This window comes from Helianthus annuus, chromosome 8, assembly GCF_002127325.2.
Source record: "Helianthus annuus cultivar XRQ/B chromosome 8, HanXRQr2.0-SUNRISE, whole genome shotgun sequence".
Classification (NCBI taxonomy): domain Eukaryota; kingdom Viridiplantae; phylum Streptophyta; class Magnoliopsida; order Asterales; family Asteraceae; genus Helianthus; species Helianthus annuus.
In genome coordinates, this window is record NC_035440.2 from 99,986,029 (window position 1) to 100,002,963 (window position 16,935).

A 16,935-nucleotide genomic window follows, 5' to 3' on the forward strand; every position below is an offset into this window, starting at 1 on the left:
ATTTAAGTTTTTCGGTTATTTCGTTTCTTAGTTTAGAACACGTTAAAAATACAAAAAGATTTTATTTTTTCTTTATTTTAGACAAACCAGAGTGGAAAGTTGATTGTCGGATTCTAGAAAGATGAAGCAGATGCAGGAGATTCTGAGCTGAAGAATGAGGAGAGCTTACTTTGTTGGAAGTTTGATTGTTTACAAAGTCAAAAACAAGTTCATTAACTTGATACTTGTTATTTTTCAGAAAAATTTGAAAATGATTTTACTAAATCAGTTTGTTTCGTCAAAAGATCAACCAGGGTCATTAAATTGAACTTGGTAGATTAATCAAGTGATCAGGGTCATTAATTTGAACTTGAATACTTGAGTGGATTTCTAAAGCTGATTGAGTTTGAGTTTCATTGTTTGAAAAGATAGATTGTAATGTTATTGGTTGAGTAACAGGTTTGGAGACTTCTTTATTCCCAACGGAGGCAAATTGTCAAAACTTGAACCAGATATCTCAAGATTCCAGTATACTGAGAGGGGGAGTCTGTGAAAGGGGGAGTCTGGATCAACTGCTAAAGGGAAGATGGAAGTCAGAGCCAGGTGTTAATACTGGAACCTGTGAAGAATGCTTACGAGGAGAAGACAGAGTTGGAGAAAAGACCAAGACCGAAGACTCAGGAGCTGAAGACTGCTGAAGACTACGTCAACATCCAAGGGGGAGTCTGTTGATGCATGGGATGTCTGTTGACTACGTCTACGTGAAGTCTTAGGTCAAAATAGGTCAGCAGTGGGTATAAATGTCAAAATATGTACAAAATAGAAGTAGGTTCGCTTTTATGGTCATTTACATGTAGATCCGCTCATAGGGTTTAAGAGGTTCGCTTATTAGGCAGTTAGCTAGGTCCGCTTATTAGTCAATGTAACAGGTCCGCTCATATGGTGTCCCTATGAGCGAACCGGCTAGGCCTATATATAGCAGGTCATTTGAGCGGATCTATAACAGTCGTGTATGTGCTCTGGAGCGAAACTCTGTCAAAATTTACTTAGAAAGCTATAAAAGCAGTGGAATTGAAAGAACAAGCTGTTGTAACGTCATATATACTGATTCCGCCTTTATATGTGAGGATGAACTGTCTCGGCTGACTTTTCGGGTCAAAACAACGGTCCAACAAGAATCATTGTGTGGGTGTGGGCTTAAAATAAAAGATGAAAAATTGTTGTGGTTTCGTTGAGCAATTCTTTGTATGTGCATTTATATACTTAAGGTCCAGCAAAAAAAATAACAAGGTGACACAAAAACAAAAAAAAAAACAAAAAAAAAAAAAACAAAAGGTAAAAGTATAGCAAACAGCAAGGAAGTTGTCCCATTGACTGTCGTAAGGCTTATATGTGGGTTTCTTTCTCAAATGGGTGTAGCCACAAAAACTAGTTTTCTATGTGGGCACATTTAAGAAAATATTTCTCCGATACGAGTACATCTTATTTGCTTCTATTATTTAGGAAAAACAAACGAAAGGTGTTTACTATTCATGACAATCGTGCTCCCACTCAAATCTGTCTCTTATTTAATAGTTACTACACTGCCCTTATTTAATAAACATCTTTTAACTAATGTTACTTTTCCTGAGATGTTGTCCAGTGGTCAAAAAGGCTTGGCCTCCTTTGGGAGATGAAGGTTCGATTCCCGCTTTGGCTATTTTCGAGGGGCATCTGGGTGATGGGACAAATCGGGGTCTAATCCCGGGTTCGAACCTGATGGTGGGCGAGGGTTTACGGATTCCAACCGGTTCCTGTGTATCAGAGGGCACGGTCTCATGGCGGTCAAGGAGTCGACCTTTGACATAGTGTCACACCCCCAAAATCCACCTGCGGAGTATCACCGCTTGGAGGCGTGACATGACCAGGATCCTAACCACCAATCATATTGAACATGTAATATAGTTAAGTATAGCGGAAGCATTTTAAGTAACCCAAACAATAGCATGCATGATTTATCATAAGTGTTGAAATATCATTCACGACCCTTTGCCCACAACGACCTGCTCCTCCCTGTGCAAGCTCCATAATGTACCTAAGGTCCTGCAAGGCATGCAGCAAATAATCAACAAACTAGTTGAGCGAGTTCACAGAAAGTAAGTTCAGTAATGGAGTAGTATTGCGTTCGTTTATCTAATCATGCATCGTACTAGTTCGTTCATTGTTCATATATAGTATTGGTTCGTATCGCGGGCCATTTCGGCATGTATGCGAAGATTGGGGAAAGTTCTCAAGTATTCTAGACTATGTATATTTGTATCGCGGCCACCCTGGCATGTGTGCGAAGTTTTAGTATATAGTTCGCGGCCTATCCAAGACATGTGTGCGAAGATCAGTCATAATATCGCGGCCAACCCCTGGCGTGTATGCGAAGATCAGTTCAATTGGTATACTAGTCTAGCCGTATCTTATCATTCACCACCCTCACCCTGAGGACTCATATCATTATGTTCTGTTAACTAAGTATGTACGTATAGTTTATTCAATCCCATTCCCACCCTGGGAACCCCATGCCTTGGCTGTGTGAACTCACCTTGATTTGCTCGGCAGATACACAAAGAGTACAGGTAGCAAGTAAATGATCAACCACGTCCTATCATGGTTTATTATGTAAGTCAGGTTCGGTTCAAGTATCGCACGTATGTATCACATAAGTTACCACGTTGCAAGCATACAAGGATTCATGGTAAACACGTACACGTATCGATAAACAATCTAAGTATTCGTCCCAACCATAACCCGGCCCAATAGTATTCACCCAAATAGCATGTCGGCCCAACAGGTAAGCAGTCCAATAGCATAACAGTCGTACGATTGGGCCCGTGACAAAGTAGGCCCAAAACAGTGTATGTGTAATAGCCGGTCTCGAGTCGCAACGGGGATCTCGAGTCGCAACCGGGTTACGAGTCACATCAGGAGATTACGAGTCGCAACAGTAGGTTGCGAGTCGCAATGGCTGGTCTCGGCTCATCATGGTCCGGTTACGAGTCGCAACGGGACTCGCAACCATGATTGCGGCTGATGTCGTTGTGGTCTCGAGTCGAGACTGTGGGTTCCCGACTCGCAATCTGAGTCGCAACCATGCGTGTAACAGCTTTTCCTGAATTCCTTAAATAACAATAACAACTAATCCGTGATTTCAGCAAACATATTCAGCAGTTTCGGAAACAGATCAAATACCGAAAATAACAGTTTCATAGCATCTTCAAATTAGCATCATTAACATATTCATGACAGCCTCAAGAACACGTAATCAGATCATCAAACAGACCTAAACCGAAACATGAATCATATTATTGAACTAGCATGCAACCTAGCCGGCTAACATATACTTGGACCGATTAATCATATACGCATCAAAACAATAACAGGAACATAGTGTCCGATTAACATCATGCAAACCGAATTGTATGAATATTATGACATCAAGAACCTTCATTAATAATCATAGCAAGAACCCTAGTTATCACATAATATCATCACAACCAATCAATCCGAAAGCATACAACATACATCATTCAACCAAGAAAACACAAACCACTAACCGATTGAAAGGAGAGTAGGATTGATCCGTGGACAATGATCTCCGATGGGGGAAAGTCCTTGGCTGCCTTCGGTTTGCGAAGAAGAGAGGGAGAGTTTGTGTGTGTTCTTGATTGCTAAGTTGTGTAAAACTAAAACCCTAGAGGTAATGTGTGTATATATGCGTGTGAAGGGAAGTGGGCCGAAACCCCCACTTGGGTTTCCTCATGGTCTCGAGTCCAACCATATGGACCGAGTGGGTTCTTGTAAAGGTTTTACTAATCGGTTCAATTAGTAACATATGAAATCACATTAAGTCACGTAACATGCAACATTCATTCAATCAATCAATATAATCACATAATCATGTAACACATAACATATCATGTATTCGTTCAAGTAACATAGTTCACGTGAGCATATAACGTCACACAAGATAAGTCTAAAGTACGGGTTGTCACATTATCCCCAACTAATTGGAAATTTCGTCCCGAAATTTGGTATGCACTCACTGAGGAAGCTAGGTAAGTTCAATCGTTCACTGGTTTTTCCTGGGGTGTCACATCCTCCCCCCGTTGATCTGGAATTTCGTCCCGAAATTCCGAAGTAGTAGCTTCAACCTCAGTAGTGGTAGCATTGGTTTCGAATAACTGGGGGTACTTTTCTGTCATCCTGTCTTCGCGTTCCCAGGTGTACTCTGGGCCACGTTGGAGTTCCAACGAACTCGAACAAGAGGGATTCTCTTATGTTTGAGGACCTTCACATCCTGGTCCGTGATTTCAACTGGTTTCCCGACGAACTGCAACCGCTCGTCGATAGTTCGATACCTGAAAGACATTGTGAACTGCCCCGAGTTCAGCTGGTAGGTTCAATCTATAGGCTATCCTGCCTGTACGTTCTATGATCCCGAATGGTCCCCGACCTGATATTCCAATGGCTTTCTACGCTTGTCCGCGTAGGCTTTCTGACGGTCGCGTACTGCCGCCATGCGTTGTCGTATCTGTGCAATCTTTTTCCGTGGCATCCATTACAATCTCTGGACCCGTAATCTGACTATCCCCCACCTCTGCCCAACAAAGAGGTGACCGGCATCTACGCTCGTACAATGCCTCGAATGGAGCGGTTTGTATGCTGCTGTGCTCATGTTTAATCGTGAGTTGGATGGTTTGTGCATTGCTTGCCAAAGTTCTGGCGTGAATCGTGCATCGTGGTCCGAAATGATGGACGTGGGCACCCCGTGCCTCGAACAATCTTCTTTAAGATAGATGTCTGCGAGAGTGGAGAACTTGTCCGTTTCCTTAATCGGTAGGAAGTGTGCAGACTTGGTGAGTCGATCCACGATCACCCATATGGTATCGTTCCCATGCTGGGATCGAGGTAGGCCTGTAACGAAATCCATGGAAATTTCTTCCCATTTCCACTGAGGTATCTTAAGCTGCTGAAGTAGGCCCGTTGGTTTCCGATATTCAACCTTGACTCCCACACAGGTCAAGCATTTTCCAACGTACGTAGCGATGTGGGCCTTCATACTAGGCCACCAATAAGTAGTGCTGATGTCGTAGTACGTTCTATCCGACCCTGGATGTACTGAGTGGTAAGACTTGTGAGCTTCATCCATCACAAGTTCGCATAGACCGTCGTTAAGTGAGACCCAAATATGCCCCGTTACAGAGTAGGCGCCGTCTGCCTTCTGTCCTAATCGTTGTTGTGTGCCGCGTAAGGCTCCAGCCTTGACGTTTTCGGGCTTCTGTGCTTCTATCTGAGCAGTTCGTATCTGTGCTGGAAGGCTAGATTGGATCGTAGCAGTAGCGCTCGCACGCGCTAAGGTAGAGTGTCCTTCCGACTGAGGGCGTCCGCCACAACATTGGCCTTGCCTGGATGGTACTTGATGGCGCATTCGTAGTCGCTAAGTAGTTCAACCCATCGTCGTTGACGCATGTTCAAATCCTTCTGCTCAAGAATATGCTCGAGACTCCTGTGATCGGTGTAAATCGTGCACCTGGTACCGTACAGGTAGTGTCGCCATATCTTAAGCGCGAACACATCAGCTCCCAGCTCTAAATCGTACGTTGTGTAGTTGTGCTCGTGAATCTTGGGTTGACGAGAGGCGAAAGCGATAACCTTGTCGCGCTGAAAAGCAGTCTCCTGGGGCTCTCCCAGCAATAGGTGACACCCTTCTGTGTCAGTAACATAAGTGGCTGAGCAATCTTCGAGAAATCCTTGGTAAACCGTCTGTAGCTCGTGGTGCAGGCCAGTTTCTGGTTGAGTCTACCTTGGATGGATCGACATGGATCCCATCCCTGTTCACTACGCGGCCTAAGAAGTGAACTTCACGAATACTATGACGAACTTGTCTATGTAGGGTTTGCACACCCTGTTCATAAGGTCCTTAAATACGGCAGGAGTGTTCAAATAATATCAAACCATCCATCATATCAAACATAAAGTATAGTAATTAAAATAGTCCATAAAACCCAGTACGATTCGTGTTCAAACCAAACTTTGTTTGAGTAACAGAGACATAATAAAGGAAATCCCAAAACGAGTTATAAGTTCAAACAGCGTCTCCTTGTCCTAGCATGAAAGCTCGACCCCTTGCCTCGTTGCCATTATTGTTGTTGTTGTTCCCATTGCCCTGGTTATTATTGTTGTTCAGATTCTGGTTCAACTGTGGACAATCGCGCTTGTAATGACCTTCTGCCCCACACTGGAAACATCCCCGATTTCCACGCTGTGGCTGCTGCTGCTGTGGGTTCTGAGGAACTGGTGGTGGAAGTTGCTGATTCTGGTTTGCAGGTCGTGAGCTCCTGCAATCTTTGGCTTCGTGCCCTAGCTTGAAACATCTCTGGCAACGTTCCTTGCGACACCTTCCACTGTGGTGCTTGTTACACTTGTTACATAGTGGGTGTACTCCCCTGTATCCACCCTGCTCCTGACTGCCAGATGATTGCTGACTCGGATTCTGGTAGTCATTCGTTCTGCGCTGCTGTGCTTGAGACTGATCGGAATCCCCATCCCATTTTCGTTTGTTGTCGCCGAGTGTAGCAGAAGTAGCAGCTGGAGTGACTGTAGCAGTAGCGTTGACACGCTTAGGCAGTTTATTCTGATCCACTGCCTGGTCGGTAATGCGATGAGCGAGGCGCTGAATTTCCTGAATGTTTTCGAGGTTAGCCGACGTCACGTGGCTCTGAATCTCTGGCGCCAATCCCTTGAGATACAACTCAATGCGCTTGTAGGGAGGGTCCACCATAGTTGGACATAGCACGGCCAGCTCGTTTGACCGTTTGGTATACGCTTCGATCTCAGAGCCCACCATCCTTAGATTATACAACTCGTCTTCCAGCTTGTGAATATCTTCACGCGTGCAATACTCACGCTTGATGAGTTCCTTAAAGTCGTTCCAGGGTGTGGCGTTAGCAGCTGCCAACCCTAAGATTTGAACTTGGGCGTTCCACCAAGTCAGTGCTATTCCCTCTAGCGTGCCAGTGGCAAACTTGACCTTGCGAGCCTCAGGGCACTCGCACATTTCGAATACGGATTCTAGCTTCTCAAACCAGTGGAGGAGTCCCACTGCCCCCTCTGTGCCGCTGAAGGAATTTGGACGACAGTCCATGAAGTTCTTAAAGGTGCAAACTTGCTGCGCTGGTTGACCTGCTTGAGCAGCTGCAAGTGCCGCAGCAACTTGAGCTTGAACGAGAGCCTCTAGCTGGGCTTGAGTCATGTTGATTCGTCCAGACATGATCTTCATAGTAAAAGTAACGTAAGCAAGAGTGGTTCGCGAGTAGGGCGATGACAGAAAAGTGTAAGCACATAGGTGTTCTCATGTAATCAAAGTCATGTGTATCTAAACATAATGCGAGCAAAGATCTAAGCAGTTCTAGCAAACAGGCAATAACATAAACCTTATTACCTAAGATGTCGAGTCTTGCACGTGGAGCGAAGCGTCGTTGTGGATCGTTGAGAGCACTGTTCTGGTTATAGTCTGGTTTTAATAAAAACGTTTTCCCATATTAAAACCTAGTTCTCTATAACCAATGGCTCTGATACCAATCTGTCACACCCCCAAAATCCACCTGCGGAGTATCACCGCTTGGAGGCGTGACATGACCAGGATCCTAACCACCAATCATATTGAACATGTAATATAGTTAAGTATAGCGGAAGCATTTTAAGTAACCCAAACAATAGCATGCATGATTTATCATAAGTGTTGAAATATCATTCACGACCCTTTGCCCACAACGACCTGCTCCTCCCTGTGCAAGCTCCATAATGTACCTAAGGTCCTGCAAGGCATGCAGCAAATAATCAACAAACTAGTTGAGCGAGTTCACAGAAAGTAAGTTCAGTAATGGAGTAGTATTGCGTTCGTTTATCTAATCATGCATCGTACTAGTTCGTTCATTGTTCATATATAGTATTGGTTCGTATCGCGGGCCATTTCGGCATGTATGCGAAGATTGGGGAAAGTTCTCAAGTATTCTAGACTATGTATATTTGTATCGCGGCCACCCTGGCATGTGTGCGAAGTTTTAGTATATAGTTCGCGGCCTATCCAAGACATGTGTGCGAAGATCAGTCATAATATCGCGGCCAACCCCTGGCGTGTATGCGAAGATCAGTTCAATTGGTATACTAGTCTAGCCGTATCTTATCATTCACCACCCTCACCCTGAGGACTCATATCATTATGTTCTGTTAACTAAGTATGTACGTATAGTTTATTCAATCCCATTCCCACCCTGGGAACCCCATGCCTTGGCTGTGTGAACTCACCTTGATTTGCTCGGCAGATACACAAAGAGTACAGGTAGCAAGTAAATGATCAACCACGTCCTATCATGGTTTATTATGTAAGTCAGGTTCGGTTCAAGTATCGCACGTATGTATCACATAAGTTACCACGTTGCAAGCATACAAGGATTCATGGTAAACACGTACACGTATCGATAAACAATCTAAGTATTCGTCCCAACCATAACCCGGCCCAATAGTATTCACCCAAATAGCATGTCGGCCCAACAGGTAAGCAGTCCAATAGCATAACAGTCGTACGATTGGGCCCGTGACAAAGTAGGCCCAAAACAGTGTATGTGTAATAGCCGGTCTCGAGTCGCAACGGGGATCTCGAGTCGCAACCGGGTTACGAGTCACATCAGGAGATTACGAGTCGCAACAGTAGGTTGCGAGTCGCAATGGCTGGTCTCGGCTCATCATGGTCCGGTTACGAGTCGCAACGGGACTCGCAACCATGATTGCGGCTGATGTCGTTGTGGTCTCGAGTCGAGACTGTGGGTTCCCGACTCGCAATCTGAGTCGCAACCATGCGTGTAACAGCTTTTCCTGAATTCCTTAAATAACAATAACAACTAATCCGTGATTTCAGCAAACATATTCAGCAGTTTCGGAAACAGATCAAATACCGAAAATAACAGTTTCATAGCATCTTCAAATTAGCATCATTAACATATTCATGACAGCCTCAAGAACACGTAATCAGATCATCAAACAGACCTAAACCGAAACATGAATCATATTATTGAACTAGCATGCAACCTAGCCGGCTAACATATACTTGGACCGATTAATCATATACGCATCAAAACAATAACAGGAACATAGTGTCCGATTAACATCATGCAAACCGAATTGTATGAATATTATGACATCAAGAACCTTCATTAATAATCATAGCAAGAACCCTAGTTATCACATAATATCATCACAACCAATCAATCCGAAAGCATACAACATACATCATTCAACCAAGAAAACACAAACCACTAACCGATTGAAAGGAGAGTAGGATTGATCCGTGGACAATGATCTCCGATGGGGGAAAGTCCTTGGCTGCCTTCGGTTTGCGAAGAAGAGAGGGAGAGTTTGTGTGTGTTCTTGATTGCTAAGTTGTGTAAAACTAAAACCCTAGAGGTAATGTGTGTATATATGCGTGTGAAGGGAAGTGGGCCGAAACCCCCACTTGGGTTTCCTCATGGTCTCGAGTCCAACCATATGGACCGAGTGGGTTCTTGTAAAGGTTTTACTAATCGGTTCAATTAGTAACATATGAAATCACATTAAGTCACGTAACATGCAACATTCATTCAATCAATCAATATAATCACATAATCATGTAACACATAACATATCATGTATTCGTTCAAGTAACATAGTTCACGTGAGCATATAACGTCACACAAGATAAGTCTAAAGTACGGGTTGTCACACATAGCCCGAGCAGAGTGGGTTTACACGTGAGATTCTTTGCCTTTCAAAAAAAAAGCTAATATATTACTTAATACACATGAGATTATTTAATTCACCGTAACAAAATTATCTTATTTATAATACGTTATTGTAATATTTAAATTTAAATTTCCTATTTATATTTATATAATTAAATAATATTTAAATTAAATAATAAGTATATAATTACTAAATATTTACATAGTTATAATAATAATAAACTTATTTATAATACTTTAAATTAATATTTAAATACACACTAAATATTTATATTTGATAATTATATACTATTTAAATTAAGTATATAACTACTAAGTATTTACATAACAACAACAACAACAACAACAAAAATACCCAAATATAATTAGTGTGTTTAAAGTAGGTCGGCTTATCTCTATGTTCACTAAATATTCCATTAATATCACAAGAGGGGTAAAATGATAAATGACAGGTTCTTTATACATCAAGACTTGTACCAGATACATTATAGTTTTTCTTAGTGTCTTCAAATTTATGTTAACTTTCAAGTCTACCTTATAGATATAAATTGTATAGTATTTAGATATAAAAACATAAATTGTAAATATTGTTCTTTAAGAGAATGCAATCTGATCAGAAATTTGTTAAATGTGGATTTGACCCGAACACGTTTTTACTCGAACCAAAATAAGCTTCTTAATGTGACCTGTTATACGCGACCTGTTGCCCGATCCGACCCGACTAATGCATATTATTAAATAAAAAATATAACTGTAACAAAACTGAATAAGTTAAATTCAAAATTAAAATTTTAAATTAATATATATTAAATATTATCATATAAATAAAAACTAGTGGGAATGCCCGCGCGTTGCAGCGGGTGTCCCGAATGATTTCATATTCAATTATATACGTACAACTGAAAATGAGCCACTATGAATTATATATTAAAGATTAAGAGATGCAACAAAAAAAATTATTATATATGAAAAATTAGGGTGTAGTGTAGGTTAGCACCCCAATTTTTTATTATATATAATATTATATCTCAAAACTATAAGTTATACATTCAATTTTTTTTTGCCCAGCAAAAGGAGAAACTTTATTAACCAAACAAAGACAAAACTTAGGAAGCAGCTAAGCCATTTCAATAGACCCCAAACAAAGCAAAACCAATACACAAAGTTAATTAGACACTACAGACTCAAAGCTGGTCCAATTTTCCAAAGCCAGGGGCATTTGGCCCTATACACCATCCAACCGTATGAGTGCTCCTTAACTCTTCCAACACATTAGTATCTAAGTGGGTCATCCCGTTATTATTTCTATGCTGACTACAGAAAGTCAGTAGAAACATAGCATAGATGACTTATTTCTCCTTAGTTGATCTGCCAAAATTATGGGCATGATCGAGTAACGTTTCAGACCCGTGTTTGGAACTGACCATCCGTCCATCTCATTTCTAACTTGCTTGACCGCCGAATCCATCGAACCCCATCTATCTATCTGTTTATTTGACCTATTTTACATGTTTTCTTTCTTAAATTTTACATTGTCATCCAACCTCATTCAGCTTATCCTATAATACGCTGTGAGCATTACTTAAGTACATGTATTGTCACCAAGCACAGCTTGCTTATTCACAGTAATGTTTGAAAGATCCCAAAGCTTCTCCACCTTGTTCCCTTCAAATCATAGCCAAGTGAAATGAATAAACAAAAATGAAAAAAAAAAAAAAGCATCTGGGCAAACTGAGATTAAAACCTTAAGTTAATTCCACATATATTTCATGATTAAATGCCCAATGTACATATATAAAAATTATGTTATCTGTACGTAGGATGGCAAACAAATGGTCAAATAAAATTACAATAAGCAATTATCAACCAAATAATTGAAATATTATCAAATAATTCATGTTTGACTTTGAATAAAAAATTTGAATAACATATGAAATATTGTAAACGTGAATCTTATGATAACTATGTGTTATGACAGAAAACTGATAGGGGCCCCGTGCTATCTCAAAGGTTATGAAGCATGATACGGGCCTCTAAACACCACCACTAATAGCCCGTCCCCTCGTGACATGGACGGGCATGGGACCCACAAGGCATCAACGGGGGGAGGCCGAGGTGTACCCAACGCGTCATCCCTTGGTGGATTTTCCCGTGGGACCGCTTTTGGTGGTGCACCAATGGCCCGCCTGGCCATCTACAAAGTTTGCTGGCCGGTAAAGGGATGGAAGTGAAACGGGCTGGTGGGATAGGTTACATTTTAGGCAACAGCCTGGCCAATAGAGCTGAGTTAACCGTAGACGCTCATGTTCTTCCAGCAACTGCAGTTACATCAGATGATGCAATAAAAATTCTTCAAAACCCGAACAGCGTATAATTATCCGGGGAAAACTGTATTACAAGTTAAACCTGCTCCGTTAACGTTGGGACACAAATAACCGACGCATCAGGCAACAAGGCAGATCGATTTCAATACGGGTTGGGCCATTTCAGATCAGAAAAAGCAGCTGATCCTGGGCTCGTCTACGATGCTTCCTACACAGATTATCTCTTATTTCTATGCAGTCGTGGCGATCTAAAATCCAACCCAGCTTTGGGGGCTGCGGCAAACGTGGATGACACATTTCATCGAGCAACTACTTAACAAATACGATAACCAAAACAGGCTTTGAGGATGTTAAACAAAAAAAAACAACATAGAACCAAACTATGCTAGTAATCTTAGTACGTAAAATATGTCTCCTAACCAAGATCAGCTCGGAATCTTCAGCCACTAATTTCGACACCATCTGCAGTTTCAACATCACAATAGATTATAGTACATTTATACCATTGTTTTACATTTGTTATTCTTCTGTGATCATATACATGTGGCCAACAGCTGTACATACAAGAAGAACTAATGTATTTAAACTAAAAGTAATGTATGTACCTTCCAGTCGTTGAAGTCAAACCTAAAGATGAAGTGTGAGTATACCACCTTCCTAGATGTAATCATGGAAGCAGCAGGAGTATTCCATGGTGCTGAATACAGAAATATCAGTTACAAAAGTAAACAAAGCCCCTTCGCCAATCTTATTAGCAGAATTCAATGTTATAAGTTGCACTTTTGATCTGTCGTAGACTAAAATGCCACGTTTGCAATTCAAGTGCACGAAGCTCTGTGAAAAAAAAAAAACATAATGGTTTTAGCTAAAGGGGTAATTAGCAATATCGAAAACAGTGCTAGAGCTAGAGGCGACAACTTCGACCCGATTACTTATAAATGTGCATATTTAGTAACTTCATAATTTGTTTTTATTCAAAAATTTTGATTGTTACCATAAATAGTAACTTCATAATTAACACATTAGTCATTTACTAAAAAATATAAAAGATGGACAATATAGTGTTTACAGATCAATTCAACCTGACCTGAAAATATCATAAACATTGATTAATTAGAGCAAAGTATGCTACTTTATAATCAAATTAATCCTTTCTAAAGCTAAGAGATCAAGTAAAATTACCACAAAGTCTTCGGGCAAGATCCAGGTATCTCCTAAAGCAATTCCTGAACATAAACCATAAAACCAAATCAAAATCGAGTGCTGATTTTTTCGAATCAATGTGCTTAGCTTTTTGCTACAAAGTAATCTTTTTCGGGAACTTTCGAATTGATATGATGTCCATACCTCCAAAAATGAGCTTTAACTTTTTATATTCAATAGCTTTAATAGCAGATAGTCCAAGAGTGACTGCAAATTTGCCACCATAACACTCTGCCACTATATAAAGAGGACTCTTTTAAAGAGTTTCATTTCTATTAAAGATTTCAATCAACAATGTGGTCAAATCTCTTCATCAGTTTTCACCAACAACTTTTCGTCTTCTACGAAACTGTATCCAGTCCCAACTGGATTATCCTAAATTCCCACCAAAATTACCAAATCATATGAACAGAATTCAACAAAAAAAAAATTATAAAAGTTTAAAAAAAATCTACTTTTTTACTATAAAAAGTTGAACTTGCATACCACAACAACAGATCTGCTTTTGTCGACCATGTACAGTTTCTTGGCTTTAAGAAAGAGTCCAATGGGCCCACTTCTTCAAAATTTCCAGTTCCAACCCCTGAAGCACCCTGCATTTGTGTGAAAAACACACAGTGATGAGCAATCACACACATTACAAGTATCTCAAAAAACAAAAACAAAAAAAAAACATGCTTGTACTTACAGGTTTACCTTGCAACCAAAGAATTACAGGCCAAGGATTGTTGGGATCTTGAGTTCTGTAAGGAGTTTTGTAGCACCACCAAAACATATGAGCCTCTGTATACATAAATCATAAACATTAAGCATTTAAACACCCACAAGAATGATAAAAAGATTGAAACACCCACAAATTTTAACCTAATTTGTGCATACCTTGTGAGACCGAGCAGCGGAGCAAGCAGCAGCGCAGCGGAGCAAATATATCATATTAATAGAACTATGATATCAATTCAAAGGCCTCATTAGATAAAAAAAAACAAGTTCGTAATCAAAAATCAATAAGAGAATCAAGCAATTTTAGCAGTTTTAACAACAGAACAACTTTTCTTACATTCCTGACTACCTGTAATCACCACCATAGTCACTACCAAACCTCAACTTCACCATCTGAGGATTCCTCTGCCGGAATCCTAACCGCCCCCGACTGACTCATGAAGGAACCCTAAAGCCGCCACTGTTGAGGCTTCGATTTTTCCACTACCTACCACTGCTATCGCCCCAAACAACATCATCACTGACCTTTCGTCATATCATGGTAGAAACCCTTGACCCGATGGACTTTGGTGCTCCGATTAAACCCTCACCGCTCCATGATCGGCCAAACAAATTACCAAGTTTAGATTATGCTTATTGATTTGAATGATTGAATGACCTCCAAAACTGGTGTCTGCTCCCCACTCTCCGTATTCTTCAGTCAATAAATGGATTAGATCAAAATATCAAATGGAGTGGCGATTGATTTCTCACTTGTTTTAGTTTTGCGGTTGAGGGGTTTTGAGAGGAAGATATACGCCGATGCAGATGAAACTTCGCGACATAAATTCAGGGTTTCCCAAAACTCGGTGGATGAAATCCTGTTTTAACCCTATCGCGTCTTAAAATTTCTGTGGACTTTCTCTATATATTCCTTTAAAATGGCTTGCATTCCTTTGTAAATGTTGCTTGATAACTTGTAGTAAAATTACAATTTGGTACATCACTTCTCTTTTTTATAATAGTATAGATAAGTAAAAATTATATTTGTAGAATTAATTAACATTTAAATTTACATTGACTATCTATAGATCCAAATATTTTTAAATAAAGTATTATCTAATTTAACAACTTAAGTATATAACCACTACATATTTACATAGTAATAAAAACAACAATATTAATACCCAAACAAAATCACTATTTAAGGCATGTCGGTTAGGTTACGCTTTTCTAAAGTGCTACTTTTACTATATACATTTTTTGTAAATACTATTTAAATTAGGTATTATCTTTTTTATGTGACAACCCTCCTAATTACAAGTATCCGTACAATTAATTAATAATGATTAATGCTTAATGACTGTGCTTAATTACAACTATTGACTTAAACTGCTATTTGATTTCTGTATCATACATACATGTGCATCACATTACATATTGTCACTTCATTTATCACATACAGACTTTAGTGATATAAACGATGCACAAAGCACAGTTAACACAATTAGCGGATAACTCAGAAACATGCTGACAATGTCAGTACCTAGACAGACAGTGTTTTGAGACCCAGTATGGGCCAGAGACAAGGTACTACACTAGTATGGTGTGTAGGAAAGTAAGGACCATAAATGTGACACCCCAGGAAAACCAATGAACGATACAACTTACATAGCTTCCTCAGTAATCGCACGCTAAATTTCGGGACGAAATTTCTTTCAAGTTGGGGATAATGTGACAACTCGAGTTTCCGACTTTCACTTGCGCATTTATTGCACGTTGACTTTGACTGTTAGATGTTGACTTGTTTGACTTGTAACAATACACGTTGTGTTATAATGAAACATATTATGATTGTTGGATATGTTATGTGTTATATGATAAAACGTATTGTGATGGTTATATGTATATGTGTTAATGATATAGTGTGAACCTGTTAGTAAACACTTGAACTAGTTAAGTCCTGGATAACCTCCTCAACGAAACAAGTGTGTCTCGCCAAGTTCACCTCGACGAAACAGAGTTTCGTTTCGTCAATAACCTACTCGACGAAACGTATGTGTTTCGCCGAGCCCATATTCGTCGAAGCCCATTACGGGCCCAGTACGGTAAAACGAGTATAATAACATACGCAAACTTCTGTTTCATACGTTTGGCAAAAATAAGAAAAACCCTAGAGCTTCCTGTTCCCTGTTGGCGGCAATTGTGTGTTCCCGGAAACCCGAATTGATCTAGTTGTTATTCCATTCTTCGTGGTTAGTGTCTAATCATTGTGTAATTGTTTGATTTAAATCTTTACTATCTGTTTTGCTTGAAATCAATGTGGTAGATGCTGAATAACGTTTGTGTTCATGTGTGGCTAATGATTTGACAACAATAGGATCTATGCTATTGGTTACAATTATAGTATATCAAAAATCGGATTACTTGTTGATGATAATCAGTATAGGGTTTTGATAGGCTGGTTATGCGATCGGACTCTCGTGAAATGTCTAAATCATATGTTAGATCGTTTAAAGTTAAAACCGTGATTATGTTATGATTAGTAATCGATAATTATGAATGAATTGCTATATAGATACCGTATGAATTATGCATTAAGATTACTTGTGACAACTCGAATTTCCAAGATTTCTATTTCGCATTTATTGCACGCTCTTGTATTGTTTAGTTGATTATTTGCACAATTAATTGCTATGGAATTATATACGTTTTGATGCAATGAATCGTATTATGTGATTGTGCATGGTTGTTTGTTAATTGTGAAAGACTTGGTAAATATATGAACTTGGTGGTGAAACTATGAAATTGTTATGAGATGGTGTACATGTGTAAAATATGATACTTAGGGAGGTAGAGGGTAATTAGTGAAACTTAAGCTATACTTAACCCTAATCCCTTGTTCACTAATCATTTTCACAAGA

The 16,935-nt window shown here is 39.9% G+C and overlaps 1 long non-coding RNA gene across 6 annotated transcripts; it reads right to left on the reverse strand.

Moving 5' to 3' along the window:
• Positions 1–11,607: 11,607 nt before the first annotated feature.
• On the reverse strand, positions 11,608–14,924 carry LOC110873559. Of its 6 annotated transcripts, none has more exons than XR_004863994.1 (9): positions 14,382–14,924; positions 14,192–14,255; positions 14,001–14,095; positions 13,799–13,905; positions 13,457–13,687; positions 13,292–13,335; positions 12,715–12,943; positions 12,192–12,571; positions 11,608–12,103 (listed from the first exon to the last, which is right to left on the reverse strand). It is a non-coding gene; the product is annotated as an uncharacterized LOC110873559 (long non-coding RNA). The 6 variants fall into 6 exon arrangements; XR_004863995.1 differs by having other exon boundaries at positions 12,183–12,571; XR_004863993.1 differs by having other exon boundaries at positions 11,608–12,571; positions 14,009–14,095.
• Between the last annotated feature and the right edge of the window lie 2,011 nt (positions 14,925–16,935).